Source organism: Vigna angularis, chromosome 4 (genome assembly GCF_016808095.1).
Source record: "Vigna angularis cultivar LongXiaoDou No.4 chromosome 4, ASM1680809v1, whole genome shotgun sequence".
In the NCBI taxonomy this organism is placed as follows: Eukaryota; Viridiplantae; Streptophyta; class Magnoliopsida; order Fabales; family Fabaceae; genus Vigna; species Vigna angularis.
In genome coordinates this window covers 12352501-12375673 of record NC_068973.1, presented here as the reverse complement: position 1 = coordinate 12375673, position 23173 = coordinate 12352501, and the positions used below count along the sequence as shown (strand labels likewise).

Here is a 23173-nt window from a genome sequence, read left to right as displayed (position 1 = left end):
CGTCGGAGGTCCGGGTGCCTCCAATCGAGGGGCTCTGGCATGTGTTCGCTCCCACACCGAGCATCAAGGTAAACCGGCAAGCTCTCTCTACTTTTGCCTCTGTACAGATTTTCTAAGAACTTGGTTAATGGGTGATAGGGATAAGATAAAGCACCTGAAACCCTTACCACGAGCTTGGTTGAGACTGAAACGAAGAAACTGTGGAAACTCTGACACCTCTTAATCTGGTTCTGCAAGAAGAGGAGGCAAAGAAGGTTGAGGTTACAATGCAATACAATAGGGGATTATTCATGCATTCATATTGAGAGAGAAATATACTTATCGTAATATAAATGTCGTGCAGAGTGGTGCAGGCCTTTAACCTTAGAAAGTTAACAACATTTGCATTCACGTGCTAGTTTTATCATATACTTTAATTCATCTTCTGAATTAGCACAGTAGAAATCATTGGTTAGTTCTTTATACTCTTCAGTTAAATTTCTTTGCTCATCATATATCACAATGTCTTAATTTACTTTTTTTGCAGATTTTCGTAAATTATATTATTTTTTAAAGTTTGTTTTAACTTTGTTTCATATATATTATATTATGATTCAGAATCTTGAGATACAATGTTTTAAATTGTCATATTAATGTTTCAATAAGACTTTTTTATAAACCTCGGATTCTAGACTCTTGCTTGTGGTTGGGCTATCTTGAACTAGCTTTGAATTAAGGTGGATCCAATGGACACTTGGTGACTTTAATGTTAAGTTCACAAAACCAAAGTTTAAGATAATTTTTATTAAATTTGTCGGGCAAAATAAAAAGCCGATTAATTAGACAACTGGATATAGTTTTGTTATTTTCATTAAAGTGAACAATTTAGGTTTGGTAAACATCCTGCATATTAGGGTTGTTTCTACAAACATGTACAAAGTATATTAATTGGTATGTGGATTAGAGTTTGAAAGTAAAATTTTCTGTAAAATTTTGTTTCTTATTTGATTTGAGCTTCTGCTCTGGATTTATTTTATTTGTGCGTGTACTATCAGAAACTGTGTGTTGTTTGGAAGTTGATATTACTATCAGTTATGTAGTGTTATTTAGGAATATTTGCTTTAGAAGTTATTTAGAAATTTAGGTTTTAAGTGAGCCATGACCATGAGAAGCATGCTGACATAGTTTCCGAGTGAAAGTACTTGAGGTTATCCAACATGCGTCTCAATAATTAGAATTTGTTCTTCTCTCATTTTGAAGATATTGATTTTTGTTTGGCATGAATGTATGTTTACAAATGAAGGAATAGAGAAAAACAATGATAAAGTTTTGAAGAGTGAGAGCTCCTTTATATTTTCTCCATTACTTTTCTCATCACTCTGTTGAGACAGTACCATATACTTATAGTGCATTTTAGTAACAATAAATAAGTTGTTGGAGTTTTCTGGGATGAATAGCTTCTGTGAATGTTGAAGATCTGTTAGAGATGTACCTTGTTTTATGTCACTTGTTCTTCTGGATGCATGCCTGCAGAAAAATCAACTTCCTTCGTCCCTTATAAATTTAATTAACTTCAAATGGTCTACTTGTACAACAATCCCCTTCATGCACTTGCCTTCAAATATTGAGGGATTCTGTTCAAAACTTTTAAGTGTTGCTTTTATGTTTCTTTTGTATCTTCTCTTCCCAGTTCCATGTTTCATTTTAAGTGTTACTTTGTCAAGTTGGATGCCATGTCATATGGTCAACTAAAATGTTTTCAGAAATCTGTGTGCCAATTTTAGTTCTTCAATTGTTATTCCCAAATCAATTTTTTTACTGTTAAAATGCTCATTTTTTCTTGAGTATGTTTGACCAAGGTTGTGCCATGAATTCTGCAGAAGGGTGGGAGACAAGGCATCGAATCAACTAGAAAAATCAGTTGGTTCAAAACTTGAAGCTACCGTGGCCAGGTAGATACAAACACAATTTCAAACCTCTAGCAAACATGCTCTTCAGGTAAGCAGCTTGAGGTCAACAAAAAAGAATATCTATTAAAGCTTTCTGTACATGATTTATTTTTATTAATTGTAATACTAATTGATAAATCACTTTTGGGGAACCCATCCTTAGAAGCAAGTTGTTAAAAAGGGAAAACCAAATGCTTAAATACTCCAAGTCCCTATCTTGGGTTGTTGGAAATTGTGTATATTCTTAGAATTGATGTATAGGATAGTGGAATAGAAACAATGTCTTAGATAGTGTAATGAAATTTAAAATTTCCTAAAAATTGCCTTAGAGACAATGTCTTAGAAACAATGCCTTAAAATTTCCATGCTATTCTGGGATTACCATAAGATTAGTTATTTTAATAACTATATTACATGTTATACTTTATTTAGGAAGCTTCCATCCATTAGTGAGAATTATCGTGCAGTATAAACCCAATCCTTGCTATTCTGGGATTACCATAAGATTAGTGTGGGACACACTCAACACATAGCCACTTCCTCTTAAATCACCTCAGAATTAATGTCTTAAGAAAGCAGGGTAAGAAATAATGTAACAAGATAAAAAATTAAATAGATAAATAAAAAGAAAGGGAATTAAAAATATAAGTTATAATGTGAATTCAGTCTTTGAAATTATAAATAATCTCAAAATTTAATCCAACTCAGAACTGGGATATAATCTGATTATATTATACTGGATAATACTACTCTTCACTGATAAAAATAGTAGCAGTACCCTCTTTACAAATTATATTATATATACATGTTTTTAATTTTAAATTATCAAATACAAATTTGTAAAACTGATTATTATTTTATATTATATAGTAGAAAAGATATAATAAGAAGCAGGTCATCCCCAAATTATTGCTTCTAAATTCTATTGAATAAAATAAAAGAAGTCATTATTACGAAGTTCAAAAATTAATCCATTTCACCTCTGTTCAAAAATAAAATGATTTCTCGATTAATTGAATGCCATACATGAGACTGGAAACTAATTGAAAGATTGAAAAGATACACTGAAGGGTGATGAAGGGGATACATGTGGACCTGAAATGGTGTTTTATATGATCATGTAAACACTAGGAGTAGGAGTCAATGCACACAGATCTAGCAGTCAAAGTTTCAGCTGTAGTAATATAGTCTACCCAAGGAACCTTACAAAACTTTGCATTCACGAGTTGGAAATAATCACAGAAACCAAAAGCCAGGTTTTAAAGAAAATTAACACATTTTCTAATACTATCTTGTATTTGAAAAATAGTATATTATTCTAGAACTCTTGAGAAAATGACCTCAAATCATATAAGAAGGAACTCAAATCGGACATTACTTGGAGGCCCATCTAAAAATCTGAACTGAAACATAGCAAATGAGTAGCACTTTGTGAAGGAAAACATTAGACAGATCTTACTGAATAAAATTAGAATGTCAGATTAGTGAATATTTAATAAATATTTACTTGGTTTGTTCCTTTTAAGATTAATATGTTAGAATTTTTCATATTTTTTGAATTTTTTTTAGCATAGTAGAGATAGCAGTGGTGTAACTTATGTTGGAAGATCAATTTCATTCTTTTTAGTAAGTGTATTCTTGTATATATTCTAATTTATTTTGATGATCTAAAAATTTATAATCAATTGTTCCTTTTAAGATTAACATGTTAGGTATCATATTTCTAACTTTTTAAATAAATTTTTCTGTTATAGGTATCTTCATTGACATCACAAGTCAATGAAATGAAGGCAATCATGACGCTTTTGTTGCAAAATCATCAAGGTCCATTGCCTTCACAATTTGCAGTATTTCAAAGATCATCAGTAATAATTGTTAAATTTATTTGTATGATTTTTTTATTAAATATATTATCGACTAACTATTATATTATATTGTAGGTATCTGATCAAGGGAGTGGACCAAACAATGGATGTAATGAAGAAAAGAATTAGATAGTGTTATTGAATACTTTTATGAGTCATACTTTTAGTATTGAACATATGTAATGAACCTCTTTCTTTTTAATTTTTATGTATGAACAATTAGTTATATGAATGATATTAGGTTGAACAATGTAGTTTATTTTATGCAATATTATTAAATTTTAGTTCATATTAATTTATTGTTTGTTTTGTCAATAAAATCATTTATTATAATCTAATTTTATTACAATAAAAAAAATGAACTATACAAATTCTCGGCGGTTTTAAAACCCCGGTAAACTAAACCATCAAAAATAGGGGCGGTTTTTAGATAACCCCAGCTAGTTCTGGCGGTTTTTGAATAGCCCCGTTATTTCCGGCGGTTTTGATAAAACCCCAACTAATTCCGGCGGTTTCTACGGAACCCCTGGAAATTCCGGCGGTTTCTGGAAACCCCCGCTAATACTGGCGGTTTTTTCCAGAACCGCCGGTACTTGCTTGGCGACGGACGTTTTCCCACCGTTTTTTTCAACCGCGGGAAATATGATTTGCAGGGGTTAAAACCGCCGGTAATATTTAAAAAAACCCCCGGTAAAAATACATATTTTTGTAGTGAGATTAAATACAAATCAATAGTAAAATATTTTTATGAGAAAATAAATAAGAATATTAAAAAGGCATAGAAATATTCAATTTTAGATATAGAAACTATTCAATTGATTATAATTTATAATACTTTTTCTAGATGACAAAGTATCTTCTCCTATTTTTATTTTGAAACTGGATGTATAAAAGAAAAGCATGATTTCATTTCTGACTTTATAACTTGTGAATTCCTACAGGTACATGAGTTCTCAAAATGACTACTCTAAGGGCTTGTCTTTTGCACCCACCTTCAATAGAAAATAAATAGAAAAAAGAAATACCTCCAATACCTCAGTCGTTCGAGGATTTATTAACAAAAGGAAGGCAATTTTAAATGGTATTTACGTAATTGGGTTTTTCTTAAAAAAATATATTATAAGATTGGTAAAGTTGTGTTAGGTAGTATGATTTTGTATATATGGGTGAATTATCTCAAGTCATATGAGATAACACATCTTCAATTCAATTTTATTTCAATTTTATTTTTTACCGAAGTCTATATATATCATGATTTTTGTTTTATATAATTTATTTTCCTTTCAGAAAATAAGTTGTGTATAATGACTTTAATTCATGTGAATTTTTTTTTAAGTCATATTACCTCGTATGATTTAAATAGATAAATTTGACCAGAATAAATTAAAATTAAATTCGTATATAGAATGACCACGTCTTCTATACAAAATCGCAGTGTCTAATATGACTTCACTTATGTTGTGTTCACATAAACAGATTTTACTGTTCATGTGGATTTGCGAGCGACGAAAGCACATTCCAGCCGTGTTCACTTCAGCCGATTTGTGAGGAGCAAAATGAGGCGATTTGCAAGATAAGGGGTTTTTGAATCACTCGCATAACTGAGAAGATTTGCGATGAATTAATGGGAAAAGACTTTTATGCCCTTAAAACATTTCATTATACCAGATACTAAAAACAAATATATTGGATTTATGAAGTGCATATTCGATTCCAGTGGATAATAATAATAATGCATAAACAGTGTGAGCATGGCTGACCGTGTTTGCTGGGTTTTGCATTCACTAATTCACATAGGCTTCACTTTGACAGCCCAAGTTTGGCAGCCTTCACTTTGACAGCCCAAGTATGTAAGTGTGGCAGCCTAGCAATGCAGAGATTGGCTGCCATTGTTGATAATGAAGATGCGTTGAAGATGGGGAAGGAGAGGTTGAATGAGGAAGAGGCACTGAAGATGGAGAAGTTTGGCATGAAGGGTTGGTGCAGAAGTTGGAATGGCAAAGGTGTATCCGGTTACTGGTTTGGCGTATTGGGTTACGCAGAACACAGAGAAAAGCTGTATTTGGGTATTCGGTTACGCAAAAATTTATTCGGTTACAGGGTTGATTTTTGCGTTTTGTTTGAAGCGTTGAAGTCGCGGTTCCAGCAGCCTTCATCGTTGTTCCCTGCTTGCCATCGCCGGTGGTGTGATTGAATATTAATGGTTGGCGGTCGAAGTTGTGGGCGTGAATAAGGAGGACGAGTTGAAGAGGATTATGGAGCAGTGGATGCATGAGGGCGAGATGAGGAGGTGCACCAAGGACCGGAGGATGTAGACTGTGTAGAAGCAGTGCGTGAGGAAGGGGACGATGCAGTAGTCATTGAAGGAGCACGAGTATGGAACAACACCGTAACCTTTTGTTGTGTTTTTCTTGCAGGTGAAGGCGTTGTCAACGTTGTGGACATACGTGAAGGTGGTGGAGTTTGGTGAAGTCGCATGGAGATAGGTGAAGCTGTTGTAGGAATGTGTTGGTCTTACTGGACCTCTGTGCTGCACTTGTGAAGGTAGCCAATGTTGTGAAAGGGTGATTGTGTTTAGCTAACCCAGTTTCATAGTGGTTTTTTGCCTGTTAACAATTTTGTATATTGTTGCAGGCATAAATAAACAACATTGTGGGTGTGGTAGTGTGGTAGGAATAAATCCAATTATAGATTTAGTAGTATCAATTATAATAATTAGTTTTAAATTATAATAATTAGTCTTTATTAGCAAATTGTTGTATATCTATTTTTCCTATATTTAGGTTAATTGTTAGAGCTAAATTGGTAGAGTTTGTCCCCTTTACTCTTTCCAATTAGGTTATCAATTTTGTAATTTATACCACAATAATCAAATGATGAAATCAATTCATTCAAATACTTTTTTATATAATTAAAACTAATTATTATAATTGATAAGCAGTTCCAAAAATTGAAAATTGATGTTCTAATAGATGTTATTTGCAAATTACTTCTAAGCATTATAATGTTTTTACTAAATTCATTTTACTTTTAAAAATTATAATTTTTTTAATAAATTCATTTTACTGAATTATAATTTTTTTACTTTTAAAAAATTAATTTTAATTATTATTTTTAATTTTTTACTCTTTATAAACATCTTTACAATTAAATATAACATTAACAAATAACGTTTTATATTACTAGGGACAGTCACATCAATCAAATCTTACACTAATTCTCATAAACTTTACTTCCAAATCCACTATCAATTACCCACAAATCCACTCAAAAAAACAATAAAAAAATTACCTTCAAATCTACTCAAATTCATTCAAATCATCTCCCCCAAATCAATTCAAAATAACAAAGCATTAGTCTTGTAATATTTTAAAAAACAACCTCAATTATGTGAATATCATTCAAAATTGTCCCCTTTCATACATAATTCATCATTCAAGTATTACTAAAATTTATAAATATCCTAAAAGCTTCAAATAAATATAAAGAGTTTGGATTTCTTGTCGACACTTCAAGAGAATCTCTAATTTAATTCGTATTGAAATAACAATGCGATTTCATACTAATTATTGAATGGATGTTTGAAGATAAAGAGCCCATAAGATAATTTTTCATCTTACCCCAACAAAATGGGGATGAATTCCCTTTAATAATTTAAATAAAAATAAAGGAATGAACAATTCTTAATTATGGATATAATTAACACACATAACAAAATTAAAATAAAACTTTATTAGTCTCGAAATTTCAATAAAAAAAATTTACAAAATAACTTTATTAAAAAGAAAAACATAAAATTAAAAGACTATCCCAAATATTTTATGATATTAATCCCCTTTGATGTTATGAACACATTTATTATTATCTATTTCTATATAAAATACTATCATTACATATTAACACCACAACCACCAAAACAGAAAAGTAAATTAACTTAAACAATAATAGTTTTCATGGGTATAGGGTTGAAAAATCATACTCGAAGCATTTCAAGTTGTCTTGAAGACCGGACGAACTTTTTAGTGGTCCTCCATCCTCCAAGTATGTTGTTCACTCTCCCTTATTATTGTCAAAATCGTGCGGGTGGATACCTGTCAAAGGCACTCTGACGTTCAAGTTAGTAATCTAACCGGTCAGTTAGCTGAGCAAGTAATGTATATAATGTGCATCGTGATCCTAAAGTCATACCTAAGACCTTTATTTATACTAGTTGTGATGGATCTTTACCTTTCGTTGGCCTAATGACGGTCCAATCACACCTTAATCTGCATTAAGGGCTTAATGAGTCATTATCAATTGGCACGACCTAGGTGGACGGCCATGGGAGGACGTCTTGGGAGGACAGTCTGGAAGGACGGTGGACAACCTGGGAGGTCGGCCTGGGAAGACGACCATGGGAGGACCGTACAGGAGGACGACCACATGGGAGGACCGTACGATACACAAGTACCCCAAGCCGAACAAGATGTTATTCTGCGAAGGGGTTCTAAACAAGACCTTCCTGATAAGGACGGGTTCTCCGGTTGGTTTTTGTTTCTATCCTCCTTGTTCGTTGATCACGATGGGTGGTTGGAAACATAAGTCTTGCCTTGTTCTGTACATGATCGTACGATCGGGATTTTTTGGCGAAGTTTCATGGTCGCCGACCTTTGGTGAGGTCGGTCGAGATTCCTTTGGTGAAGACCCACAATCGTTGACCTTCGATGAGGTCGGCCGAGATTCCTTTGCTGAAGATCCACAGTTGTCTACCTTCGGTGAGGTCGGTCGGGATTCCTTTGGTGAAAATCCACGGTCGCCGACCTTCGATGAGGCCTGCCGTGATTCCTTTGGTGAAGATCCACGGTCGCCAACCTTCGGTGAGGCCAATCGAGATTCCTTTGGTGAAGATCCACGGTCGCCGACCTTCGATGAGGCCGGCCGGGATTCCTTTGGTGAAGATCCACAGTCGCCGACCTTCGATGAGGATGGGCGGGATTCCTTTGGTGAAGATCCATAGTCTCCAACCTTCGGTGAGGCCGACTGGGATTCCTTTGGTGAAGATCCACGATTGTTGACCTTCGATGATGCCGACCGGGATTCCTTTGGTGAAGATCCACGATCGTCGACCATCCGTGAGGCCAACCATAATTCCTTTGGTGAAGATTCACAATCACTGACCTTCGGTGAGGCCGACCGGGATTCCTTTGGTGAAGATCCACAGTCTTCGACCTCGGGTGAGGCCGAGAAGTTAAGGCCAAGGTATGGATGAACAGTTTAGACTGAACATTTCAGGCCAAATTTACCTAAGTACCTGTGAGACCATGGGAAGCCGAGAAGTTGAGGCCAAAGTATGGTCGAATGATTGAGACTGAACATTTGAGGCAAAATTTGGATAAGTACCTGTGAGGCCGAATGACTAAATACCTGAGGCCGAATGGCTGAGTACCTAAGATCGAATGACTGAGAGGTTGAGGCCGAATGGCCGAGGTCGAGGCCGAATGGCCAAATACCTGAGGTCGAACGATTGAGGGGTTGAGGCCAAATGGTCGAATACTTCTAAGGCTGAATGACCGACAGGTTGAGGCCGAATGGGCGAATACCTGTGATGCCGAATACCTGAGGTCGAATACCTGAGGCCAAATAGCGGAGAGGTTGAGGCCGAATGGTTGAGGTCGAGGCTGAATGGTCGAATACCTGAGGCCGAATGGCTGAGGTCGAGGCCGAATGGCCAAATACCTAAGGTCGAATGGCTGAGAGATTGAGACCGAATGGCCAAATACCTGTGAGGCCGAATGACGGAGAGGTTGAGGCCGAATGGCCGAATGATCGAAAAGTTGAGACTGAATGGCCGAATACTTGTGAGGCTAAATGACGGAGAAGTTGAGGCTAAATGGCTGAATACCTATGAGGTCGAATACCTGAGGCCGAATGGTTGAGGCTGAATGGTAGAGAGGTTAAGGCTGAATAGTTGAGTTCAAGGTTGAATGGTCGAATACCTAAGGTCGAATGGCCGAGGCCGAGGCCAAATAACCGAATACCTGAGGCTGAATGACTGAGAGGTTGATGCCAAATGGCCGAATACCTGTGAGGCCGAATGGCCAAGGTTGAATGGCCGAAGCTGGATGGCCGAAATCGGATGGTCGAACAACTAAGGTCCTTTAAAGCACCACTCACTAGTTCCTTATGGCTACAATAGGAATACTTGTTCGGCCCCACAGTGGGTACCAAAATGTTTCAGGTATAAGGTGTAAGTCCCTTACTCAAAGCACTCCAAGTTGTCTTGAAGACCGGAGGGGCTTCCTAGTGGTCCTTCATCCTCCAAGTTATGTTGTTCACTCTCCCTCCGTCTTGTCCAAACCATGTGGGTGGATACCTGTCAAAGGCACTCCGATGCCAAGTTAGTAATCTAACTAATCGGATAGTTGAGCAAATAATGCATATAATGTGCATCGTGATCCTATAATCATACTTGAAACATTTATTTATACTAGTTGTGATGAGCCTTTACCTTTTGTTGACTTAATAACGATCCAATAACACGTCCTAAGTGGACGAGAATGAAAAAACAACCTGAAAGGACAATCTAAGAAGTCAGCCTAAAAAAATGATCATGAAAAGACCGCAAGAATGATCATGTGAAAGGTATGTACTACCATGTGAAAACAGTATACGGTACAATCATATTATATTATAAGTTTAACTATGATTTTCAGTTAAAAACATATAACTCCATACAAAAACTTATTGTCTCATACAACAATACAACCATTAAAGTATTTTTAAATTTCAAAAGATAGTAATCAAATAAAGAATAATCACAGTTTAACAAAAGTTATTATATACACATACAAACAAGAAAATAAAAAAAAAACGTATAAACACCCATGTTACTCTTCACTTATCATCATTTCTATTAAAACAATATCGGTAAATCTGGTCCACTCCACAAATTTATAAACCTAATATTTTTAAAAGAAAATACAATATTTTATTTTAATTTATTATTAATAAAAATGAAATAAAACCATATATAATAATATCTCATAATATCTAACAATATTTTAAGATATATTTTCTAATTTGTAACTATATAATAATATTCAAATATATCACCTAATATCTAACAATATTTTTATAATTTTTTCAATTAAACTAGTAAAAGTACATGTATTAGGTCTATGTATTATTTTTTATTATTATAAAAAAAGATAATAAAATTATTATCATTATAGTTATAAAAACAAATGTAGATAAATTTTATTTATTTCATAGGTAATTATTTTATTATAAAAAGTTATTTTAGTTTAGAAAATGAGTAGATTTAAAATAAAAAATCAAATTAGAAAAAGTAATTAAATTTGAAAAAAAAAAACACTGCTTAAGGGCAAACTTATAATATATATCCCTGACAACGACGCCAGATAAGGATCTCAACTTTTTCTCTGATTATACTTGTCTTTACGGCTCTATCCAGTATTGCTCAATACAAACATTAAAATATCTTCCTGCACTCCCATGTTCTTTTCCTACACCTCATTTTTTTAAAAATCCAATTACACTTCTAAAAATACTAATAGCTAAAAATACTAATAGTTTGAGATAGTATAATTTATAAATATTTCGGATTAAATAATTTAGAATTTAACAATATTTATTTTATATACTACCGTACAATCTGAAATGTAATTGAATTTTACAGTATAAATTTACATTATAAACTACGTTACAGTCCATAATACAAATTCATATTATTTTATATTATAAATAATACAATCCAAATTAATAAACAAAAAAGTAATTAGGGGTGCAAGAAGGAGAAGACAGTCAGAATCATTGAGGTGAATATAAACAGAGTACCACTAAAAACAAATTCAAAGAAATGATTGAGATATTCACGAGGTAAACAAGCTCTTTTTTGTTTCTTTTCCTCGCTCTGTCGCTTCCCGTAAAGCTTTTCCTTCATCAATGCAGAAAATGAGAAAAAGAAAATCCAAAAAAAGTCTTTATATAAAATATTAGGGTTTTAAATAAATTTTGAATGAAGGATCATTTTAATAATATAATCATGGATGTACTGGAAAGAAATATGAAGGTGGGAAAAAATACCTTACAATTATTTACTTGAACATTGTAATAATTAAAAATTAAAAATAATAATAAAAGAACAAAAAGCGAATTCATTAAGACTAATAAGACTAATGCAATTTCAGTTTCAATGCTAATTCGTGCATCTGCATACCAAGATGAATGCAGTGGCATATCGATAAAACGTAACACCGAAGATAAATCAAAACATAAAAGTCGAATCATTTTTGAGCCAAGCAGATGCGAAGCCTCAGTCAGCCAGAAATTCTCATCAAATATCAGACGGTAATTCCAATTAAAACAAATCATCGTCGACTTCGCCACACGCATGACAATCAAGAAACAAACGACATAAAGATCAAACAAACAATAAAAAAATGTAATCGCACAAAACGGCTCTGCAGATCATAAAGTATGAAATCCACAGATTCCTATCAGAATGCGAAACAAACGTGATTCGCTTTTGATTTTGGTCCAATCATAGCATCACTGGTCACCGCTGAATTGAAGCTACCAGCGACGTGGCATCGGACCTAACCCTAAAAATCCAGATTAAAAACTAAAAAACAATTTAAAAAAAATATAAAACCCTCAGAGACCCGTTCCAAATCACACACACACCGCCACAAAGAAACAAGTTCTTCGTTTGGCGCTGCGTTTAGGTTGTCATACGGCACTTCCTATCAATTAAGGGAGATCTTCCTCACAGGGATCGAACATTCATAAAATTAAGTACAATAATAATGACTGCGATGAAGAGAATCACAAGCTACTGAATAACTGTGAGACAGTAACAGAGATTGAAGACACTGACATAGCTCCCACTCCGTTCAGAAGCCAACCCTAAAGAGTTAATCATACGGAGGAAGAGCTTTGGATGTGAGTTTTATAGTATGGTTAGAGCCGCAAATCTAAACGGCATTGGGCTTTGTGGTTATGCAATGGCCCAAGACTGTTTTAATTATATATTTCAAAAAATATTCTAGACAACAAAATGTTTAGGAAAAGTTAATTATGAAAAAAATAATGAGATATTTATTAAATATCTCTATTTATCTCCTATGCATAATAAATTACTTAATTGATAATTGTAAATTAATCAATCTAGTCTGAGAGTAATAGAAGAAGTTGAGTCGGTTCAGTATAAATAGTATTATCATTTTTCATTAGTATCATAAAAGAAAATTCAATCTTAGTATAAAAGTTTTAATCTTGGTAACTTTTTTTGAATTTAATGATTGAGTAAATGGACACGGATTTAGTTTAAATAATTTTTATGTATTTTTATTAGAAAAAAAAAATTAGCATTAATATGTAACTAATCTTGAAGGAAATATTTTATTCTTTACCCTTTTTTTTTACACATTGCAAAAAAAAATTGGACTCTTGACAATGAAAAGTTAAACGTATTTGATCGTGGTTAAATATTACAAACACTCTCGTATAATTGATATTGTGGTTTTAGACACCTCATTAATAAAATAAAAGTAATAATAATAAATAAATAAAATGAGGTTATAAATAATTTATTAATAAAATAATAATAATAATAAATAAATAAATAAAATAAAAATAATAACAATATAAAAAATAAGATTATAAATGTAAGAACTAAAAAATAAAATGTTAAAGTTGATAGATTTTTTTTAAAATAATGAGATCAAGTATTATAAAATTACAATAATTAAATAATAAATAAAATTACTTAAAATTATTTCATTACTTAAAACACTCAACTATCTCTCTAAAACTCTTCCTCCTAATTATCTCTCGCTTCTTTCTATTTTTCTCACTCTTCAATCATTTTGTTTAATGATTAGGAGGTTTCTAGAAGATCACCGCGGAGTAATCTCCAACTCCATCCAATCAGTTCTTTGTTTAGAGCAAGTAAGATTCTACCACTTTTTCTTTTTATTCTTAGTTTATGATCATGCATAAAAATTTGTTTTGCATGTACCAAATGTGTTTCTTCCTTGGTTCTTGGTTAAATTGAGGTTCTAAGATTTTATTTTGATTAAAATTCAGTGAATTGTAGGCTTTTCTAAAGTTCCTTGTTGTAAAAGCAACAGTTGGGTGTTCTTAGAGCCGTAGTAGTTCTCCCTAAGATAAGAGAAGCTAATTCATCTTTCAAATATGTAATAGAAAGTTTTAAATCTATTATTGATGTGTTTATATAGTTATATGATAGCTTGGATGTTCTAAATTGAGTAAATAGTGATTATTGTGTACATAATGAAATCTTGAGAATTTATAAATGTATGAATTGTTGTGTAAGTTCATGTATGCTAAAATGGAAATGTTTTTTATGCAAAATTGTAAGGATGATGATATTCGTGAAAGAGGAGGTTAAAATATTAATTTGGGGTTTGAATTGATAGGTGTTGGTATACCAATTTTTGGAATAATGAGTTTGATGAGGAACTTGCAGTTTGGTAAATGTTATAAGGTCTTTTATATATGGTTTAGGCCCATAAATGGTTAAAGTATGAAATTAAGTTGAGAGAAAGAATTTGAGTTCATTTTTATACTTGCTTTAGAGTTAAATTAGAGGGTTTTGATAGGTGAAATTATGGGAAAATAGTTAGTCTGGGAAAACAACAGTTTGAGGTCAGTTTTGAAGTCATTTAAGACTTATTGAATCTTTCAAACCGGTAAAATCTGATTTAGGATACAATAGATGGTTGGTGAGTGTGTTTTTACATGTTTTAAGTCTAAATAAGGGGCTTTTGGGTAGTGAATTTATAAAAGAGTAGGTCTGTGATGAATTAGATGGTTTAGGGTATGTTGTTGAGTCAATTATGACTTGTTCATGTTGTTGGTTTGTTAAAATTGGTGTTAGGAGGAATATAAATGAGTTTAGGTAGTCTAGTGAATTGAATTTGGTTTGAAGTAGTCAAATTGAGTTAGAGTTGTGTTTGATGAGGTTTTTTAGTACCTAGAGGGTCTTAGGAATCAATCAAAGTGGTGGGAGAAGTGTCTAAAGTTAGTTTAGAAGTGCCTTAGTTTCTGTTGCGGTGTTGAGCGCCACTGTCATGGCGCATGGGCACTAACTCTTTGGAATCTAACACTGAGCGCTACTTCTAGGGCGCTTGGGCGCCAATTCACTAGTTTCAGGGCGTTGAGCACCAGTTTCGAGGCGTTTGAGCGCCAATTTGTAGGTTTCCAAAAGTGTATTTTTTGTGATTTGTGATACTTGATTGGATTGTTTCTGGTTCTTTCGTGGATGTTTCATGGTTTCATATGCTTGGACGTAATGTATTATGAGGTTATCAAACTGTGAATGAAATGTTGTGGAAAAGAATTCTAAGGAGGAATTTCTTATTGGGGATTTCATATGTGTTTAGTATAAATGTAAGAAGCCAATATGGAGGTTATTCTGAAACTCTAATGATCATTCATGCTCAATTAGAGAGTGATGAGTCATGTCATCAGAGGATTAGGATGTCCTAGCCTAGGGGTTTTCTTCATGGTGGCAAAGATTGTTTTAATGGAATAACCTTATATGGTAGCTTTGAGTGAGTCAGTTGTTCTACCACACAAGTGCAAAACCTTTTCATGGCTCGACATTTATACTATATTGTAAAGGGTTTATTAGAAAGTGAGTTTATGCCTAACTCATCCCCACAAAACCGGCTTGTAAGGTGAGGTTTGCACCTCATTTATATATTATAATTTGGCCTTATCTCTAGTCGATGTGGGACTTCCAACACACCCCCTTCACGCCGAGGTATAGACATCTCGTGCGTGATAGTAGAAATTGGGTGGTCCGATAACGGCCCGATAGCGGGTGGAATAGAAGAATAGAATGCCCACTTAGAACTCGCTAGGATAGGCTCTAACCATGGCTCTGATACCATATTAGAAAGTGAGTTTATGCCTAACTCATCCCCACAAAACCGGCTTGTAAGGTGAGGTTTGCACCTCATTTATATATTATAATTTGGCCTTATCTCTAGTCGATGTGGGACTTCCAACAGGGTTGGCCAAGTCCGAGTCTTTGATGTGAACAGGAAAAATGTTATACTATGTGTGAATTGAATTGTATGATGAATCATATTTTTCTATGTTTAATTGTTTTACAATTAGCTTACCCTTTTTGTATGTTTCTTGGTTGTATTGTTTTATGTGTTGCTTTCTTTTGGCAATGAACATCTGGTAGGTGTGAGCAGATCATGTTAACTTAATGGTGGAGTAGACATTAAGGGGTGATGGTCTAGATGTTTAGGGGTTGTAGTAGTATTTTATTTAGTAGTTAGTTTTTCTTTTGTAATTTTGAGACACTTTTAGGACACTTTTCTATATATAGTTTTGATACTTGTACATTGTATATAAAGTTGATGTTTATATTTATTTTAAATGACTGTAAAAATAACTTTATGTTTATTTATATGTTAAGTGATCTATTTTATTAGTCATGTGATAGTTCCTTTTTATAGTTTAAATATTATATAATTAGAATGTGACACTGAACACTTTACTAAGAAAATAATAATAATAATAAATATAAAAGAGATTATAAAATATTGATGTGAGTCTGGTCATTCAAACTTTTGTTTTAGCCATTTTATTAGGTCTTCAAATTTTCCAAGGTCTTTTTAAGTTCACGAGTCCTCAGATATGCTGTAATGGTCTGAAGATTTTATAAAGCCATTGGGCCCTAATTTGACAAGCCAGGCCCATTGACCAAAGGACACTTGAACCTTGGGAGGGGCTCTTTCCTTGCAAGTCAGATTTCATTTCACAGATTCCTCTCTCTCTAGAACAGAAACCTTGCCCTAACTCAAGTGCTCTGACTTCTCTCTAGGTTTCCAGCCATTTCCACCGATTGAATCCTAATTTGGTGGTGTTTTCTTGTTCCTGGAGTCAAGAGCTACGAAACCATCCGATTGGTTTTGCGTTCCAGCGGGTAAGTAGATTTTCCTTCTTTCCCTTCACTGTTATTGTCCTAGGTTGTACCATTTTCTGATTTCTTGTGCCCTGTGTGATTTTGTCTTTCATTCTCGGTTTATTCCGACTCAAAGAGCTAAAGTCTAGCACCTATTTGGTGATTTATAGGTTCTGTACAGTTTCGCACGGTGTTGGGGGTACTGTTAGAGCATCTGAACCCTCTCCGGTGACCAATTGGGTAGCGATGTGAAGTGGAGAACAAGTATTTTGTGGTAATGAAAAATTTAGCAAGCAGTTTCATAATTAAGGGAACATTGTAAGTTATTTAGAGATAATACTTATGATAATATATTATATTATTAATGTATAGATTATATATATATATATATATATATATATATTAGTTTAATATTATAAATATAAATATTTATAGTAACGTAATATATATATAATATAGATACGTAACGTTATAGATATAATGTATTATAACTAACGTAATATATATAATATTTATAGGTAACGTAATATATATGTATATATATATATATATATTATATTTTTATGAATCTATCAAAAGAATAAGATGCAAGCTGTTTTCTTTTTTTTTTATTATTATTTCATTCAGTATATTAGATAAAATTGTTTTAGTTATCAGAGATTATGTTATTATTATTTTTACATATAATCCATAAGTTTTATCTTACTGTTTGGTATATATTAATGTTTGGTAATAACATGACAATATCGTCTATTAGAGATGATTGAAATTGGTTGTGGAGCATGTTCTGTTATATATGATTTGATATTTAAGGCTTAAATATGTGGTTTGATTATAATTCATAGGTGTGTGAATTGGGAAAGACTGAAACATGATTTCATGGTTGCTTATGGTAGTTTCAAATGTAGAATCTCTTGGTGAGATTCTTAGTGTTTTAAAATGAAAGCAGGGGCTCAGCCTTGGGAGTCATTCTGACGCTCCAATGGTCAATCATACTCACTTAGAGAAGTTGAACCATGTGGTGAGGAGTAGCAGGAGGTCCTTAGTCTTGGGGGCTCCCAGTATACCTCAAGGCGCAGAACGGACTAATCTCGTGAGTGTGACAGGGTGGGGAATCCAAGTTTCATAAGTCACCACGGGTGCAAGACTCGCCATAGCCCGACTATCATTTTAAAGTCCGGACGAGTCAAGTCTAGAAATTAACATGCTTAGGTTGTATTTCTGAAATTATTTGGTGTGAGTTATTTCTTGTATGTATATGCTTAAATTGAGTTGCATGATTTTATATAATTAGCTCACCCTTACTTGTTTGTGTTTGTGTTTGTTGCGTGCTTTTTCTTTTGCAATGATCATCCACTTGGATGTGAGCAGAGGAGAATGAAGCCTCAGTGGAGAATGTCCTGGAGGGGAATGAGGAAGCAACTTCTTAGTCTCTCTAGGAATTCCATAGCTTTCCATGTATCTGAACAATTCCAGTTCTTGTATTTTGAAGTACTTTAGTATTCCACGTTTTAAAAATTTCTTCTACATTCCGGATTACTGTAATCCTTAAATTTTAATTTCTTAGAACCTTATTTGCTATTTTATTATTCTAACTGTTTTCTATTGTCATCTATGTTGACGTCTTAATTTTTATACCTGCATAAAGTATAATATTGGGATGTCACATATCCAGTCTTATTTTATTTTTTTTAAGAATTCTTTCCATGTCAAACCAAGGTTAACATACCATTTGAATTTATAGTTAGTGAAATACTATTTAATGAGATTTGAATTAATAAGAATATTTGATATAAATAACTTCTTTTAAGATTTAAAAACTTATATGTAGGGACTTATATGAAAATATTATTTTATTGATAAGAGTAAATTTCAGTATATATTTTTTTACTGGAAATTTCGTAGAAGTGTTTTAACATATTATTTTAAAGTAAATATTGTAAATATATAATTCTTAATATTAATGAAAATTTCTTATATAAGTAAGTTTGGTTCACTTTTAAAGAAGTCATGTATACTAGCTAATATTGACAAGAAACTCTTACAAAAAAACACTTTATTCATAGATACTCTTAGAAAATGTAAACGGAGTTTTTATGATCACAATGAAATATAAAATATTAAATATACCGCTTAGGAAACTCTATTTTATTTAGACATCAAATATAAAATATATAATATTAATTGATAAAAAAGGTAATATATCATAAAGTATATATAATAGCATTCCAGTCATCACAATGCACCTAACATAGGAATATATTAAATTCTACACTAATGAAACAATTCGAATGGGAAAAATTTTCAAAATAATTTAATGATATTACCATTTAGAATAAGACGACATTTGAGCATTTTACTATTTACACCACCATTTTTTAAACTTTTTTTACAATTGAATTTTTAGATTACTTTCCCAAATTATAATTTCAGAAGATACTCTCATAAAAATTTAATTAAAATACCGTAACATCCCATTTTTAGTATAAACTACCAAAATGAAACGTTACATAGATGCTAAAAGAACAATTAGGTAAAACAAATATTCTTCAAAGAAGAGATATACTTCTCTAGATCTATCTACAACTCATCTGCTTCTACCTCACCTCTAGCTGGAACAACTGAAAAGGTGAATCTCTAAGCTCTTACCATTAGGTGATCATTGCAAAAGAGAAACAACATACAAAGACAGACAACAGAAAAACAAGGGTAAGCTAGATACCAAAGAAATTGTATCACATTTATACCATAACATACATAAATCATTTATATCACATACATCATTCCAAACATCTTAACCAGTAAAGACCTTAGACTTGACTATCCAGATTAGTATGAATATGTAGCTATGGCAGTTCGTGCATTTGTTGTGGTCCCAAGCTACCACACAAGGTTAGTCCGTTATCACTCACCTTAGGCCAAGAAAAAACCCCTAGGCTAGGACCTCCTGCTATTCTCAAGACATGCCTTACCCCTCTCTACTTGAAAGTAGGTGATCATTAGAATGTCAGGATGAACTCCAAGACTGAGCTTCCCATATTCATACTTACAACCTTTGAAACAACCACTGAAAAATTCCTCCTTGGAATTCTCTTCCACACCATTTGAAACCATACTTCCAATACATACATAACCTCAAGAATCAAACATTATGTATTTCAATTCATATTACTATTCAATTCATACTTCACAACAAGTAGTAGAAACCAATGATTCAAACATATTGTACACACTTTAAGAAAACATATAAAATCTTAGTTAAAAATATGAACAATTCGCTCAGCGTATACCATTCGATATCCGAATAAAATTGACAGTGCTCTCAGACCTCAACAATTCTCTCAGCGCATACCATTCGTTATCTGAATAAGACTGACAATGTTCCCAAACCTCAATAATTCGCTCAGCGCATACCATTCGCTAAGCGAAAGTCCTCTAACAGAAAACTCATTCTACAACCACTTGTTGAGCGAATCCACTCGCTCAGCGAGTTTGCATAATCTGTAGCACCAATTATGCAGAATTACGCAACCTATACCAATTTTTACCAATTCTAACTATTTTTCCCAACTTCTAACTCTCCTAGATTGTTTTATATACTCAATTAAGCTTAACTAAGTGTGTATAAACACTTCTAACATTAATCTAAACAAGTAGCTATAAGATCTCAATCAAAAACTCACAAAAGGTTAACTTAGAGACTCAAATTGAATTCTACCACTTGTGGTACAATTTCAAGTAACTTAGGGGCTCTAACAAGTTCCAAATGACTTACTAAAACTCTTCAAACTGACCAATTGAGCACAAAACCTCTAACTCAAGTTTTCACTACTCCACTTCCTAAAACCAAATCCTAGACTAATGTAAACTATGTCTATACAACCTCATACCCTCTTATAACATATTTCCTCCCATTTTGACACTTAATTATGATCCAAAACAGCTCCTAACCAAGACCAACCGTAGCAAAACAATACACCAACCATTTTTCACCATTTCCCTATCAAAATCTCAAATTTGAACCAATTAACCTACAACCAAGATTACCCTTTTTCTTCCAACAATACAATCCGCATCAGACACTTCCTCAACACAATTTCCACATCTCAAACATGCATACACACAGATTCAAACAGTGGTACAACATACATCATCACACTAATCATCAATATGACCTAATTAACTCAATTATCACTAATCATCAAACAATATTTTCATTCACATAGTTTAATACTCATATACTATCAAACTTACATCATATACTTCAATCAAAAGTAATTATCTAGCTTCCCTTACCTCTATCCAGCTCGCGCAACTCTAGAAATAGCCTAACCGAGGCTTGCACCGCAAGGAATTTCTAAAAACACCTAAAAATCACCGATTGACGATTAAAGAGAAACCTTAGAACCTCAATTGAACCAAGAAACAAAGAAGAGAAAGTCTTGATCCATGTAAAACAGAAACGTCGTGCATGATCAAAAACCCTAGAATATCAAAGAAAAGGGTTTTTGACTTACTTGCTCTAAACAACGAATTGATCGATTGAGGTTGTAGACCTTGACGTAGTGATCATCTAGGCACATCCTGATCGCCAAAGAGATGACTCAAGAGTTAGAACTCTTCGAGAGAAGGTAGAGAACTATAGAAAAGTGGTTTCTAAAGAGATGATATGTTTTAAAATAATGAAACTCGTTTATAACAAAACTATTTATAAGAAAATCGTTTAATATTAAAATAATCGAGTCTCACTATTTTTAGACTACCATCACTTCTAGAAATACCATTTTCTGGGGTTTTACAGATAATACTAAAACATTATACACTATCATTCAATTATAATTTTTTGTGATAAACATATTCTTTTTATTATAATTGTTTTAAAATTATATATATATATATATATATATATATATATATATATATATATATATATAGTAGTTTATAAATGAGTAACATGATAAGTTTCTGCAGCAAAAATAGTCAAAAAGAAAAATAAACATTATAAAGTTAAAAGTTCAAAATGTTCTAAACATTTTATTAAGGAAAATAATACTTTAACAACAACATTTGACAACATTTTGACATGGGACACGTGTCAAAATGTGAGTGGTGCACGTGGAAAATAATTTTTAAAGATGAGAATGACGTGGCAACAGAATTGGGGGCATGGTTTCAAGTTTTGAGTTCATTTTCTCTTTTCAGATTTCGAATCTGAGGAAGCTTTGAGAGAGAATTGAGAGCACAAAACCTAAAGAGAGTCTCCTCTTCCCTCCACCCAACCACCCATTACCGCCGGAGTGTCGTCAGAGTGTCGCCGTTCCTAGAGAGATTGTCGCTTCCTCCTACCCACCCATTTTTGTTGTCATCATTTTTTTCACTTATAAGTAATGTGGAACCAATTTTTATACAATTTATGAAGAAATACGTGACAAAGGAACCATAGTTAATAAAAGTCATGGTGCAGGAACAAAATTGGTACCAAAGGCAAAATAAGTGGATACTTCAGGTGAAGGTTTTGCACAGGTAGGTCAACTATGAACATGAAACTTATTTAGGAGTGCCTAATTTCTTTGTCATCATTTTTTTCACTTATAAGTAATGTGGAACCAATTTTTATACAATTTATGAAAAAAATACTTGGCAAAGAAACTATATTTAATAAAAGTCATGGTGTAGGAATATAACTGGTACCAAAGACAAAATAAGTGGGTACTTCAGGTGAAAGTTTTGCACAAGCAGGTCAACTATGAACATGAAACTCATTTAGGAGTGCCTAATTTCTTTGTCATCATTGTTTCCACTTATAAGTAATGTAGAACCAATATTTATACAATTTATGAAGAAATACTTGGCAAAGAAACCATATTTAGTAAACGTCATGGTGCAAGAACAAAACTGATACCAAAGACAAAATAAGTGGGTACCTCAGGTGAAAGTTTTGAACAGGAAGGTACTACAATACTTTGAAACCATATTTAGTAAAAGTCACGCTGTAGTACTTCATAAATTGTATAAATATTGGTTCCACATTACTTATAAGTGGAAAAAATGATGACAAAGAAATTAGGCACTCTTAAATGAGTTTCATGTTCATAGTTGACCTGCTTGTGCAAAACCTTCACCTGAAGTACCCACTTATTTTGCCTTTGGTACTAGTTTTATTCCTGCACCATGACTTTTATTAAACATGGTTCCTTTGCCACATATTTCTTCATAAATTTTATAAAAATTGGTTCCACATTACTTATAAGTGGAAAAAATGATGACAAAGAAATTAGGCACTCCAAAATAAGTTTCATGTTCATAGTTGACCTTCGTGTGCAAAACCTTCACCTGAAGTACCCACTGATTTTGCCTTTGGTACCAATTATGTTCCTGCAGCATGACTTTTACTAAATATGGTTTCTTTGCCAAGTATTTCTTCATAAATT

The 23173-nt window shown here is 33.0% G+C and overlaps 1 long non-coding RNA gene and 3 other non-coding genes across 4 annotated transcripts; 1 reads left to right on the top strand and 3 right to left on the bottom strand.

Annotated features, from left to right (window-relative positions):
* Positions 1 to 12099: 12099 nt before the first annotated feature.
* LOC128196428 (small nucleolar RNA snoR77Y) lies at positions 12100 to 12175 on the bottom strand. The gene has a single exon (XR_008248715.1). It is a non-coding gene; the product is annotated as a small nucleolar RNA snoR77Y (small nucleolar RNA).
* A 57-nt stretch (positions 12176 to 12232) lies between these two features.
* LOC128196433 (small nucleolar RNA snoR2/U65) lies at positions 12233 to 12391 on the bottom strand. The gene has a single exon (XR_008248721.1). It is a non-coding gene; the product is annotated as a small nucleolar RNA snoR2/U65 (small nucleolar RNA).
* A 52-nt stretch (positions 12392 to 12443) lies between these two features.
* On the bottom strand, positions 12444 to 12570 carry LOC128196421 (small nucleolar RNA Z112). Its single transcript, XR_008248707.1, has one exon. It is a non-coding gene; the product is annotated as a small nucleolar RNA Z112 (small nucleolar RNA).
* Positions 12571 to 16526: 3956 nt separating this feature from the next.
* Positions 16527 to 18337, top strand: LOC128196294 (uncharacterized). Its single transcript, XR_008248422.1, has 3 exons — positions 16527 to 16763; positions 16913 to 17016; positions 17692 to 18337. It is a non-coding gene; the product is annotated as an uncharacterized LOC128196294 (long non-coding RNA).
* Positions 18338 to 23173: the final 4836 nt, after the last annotated feature.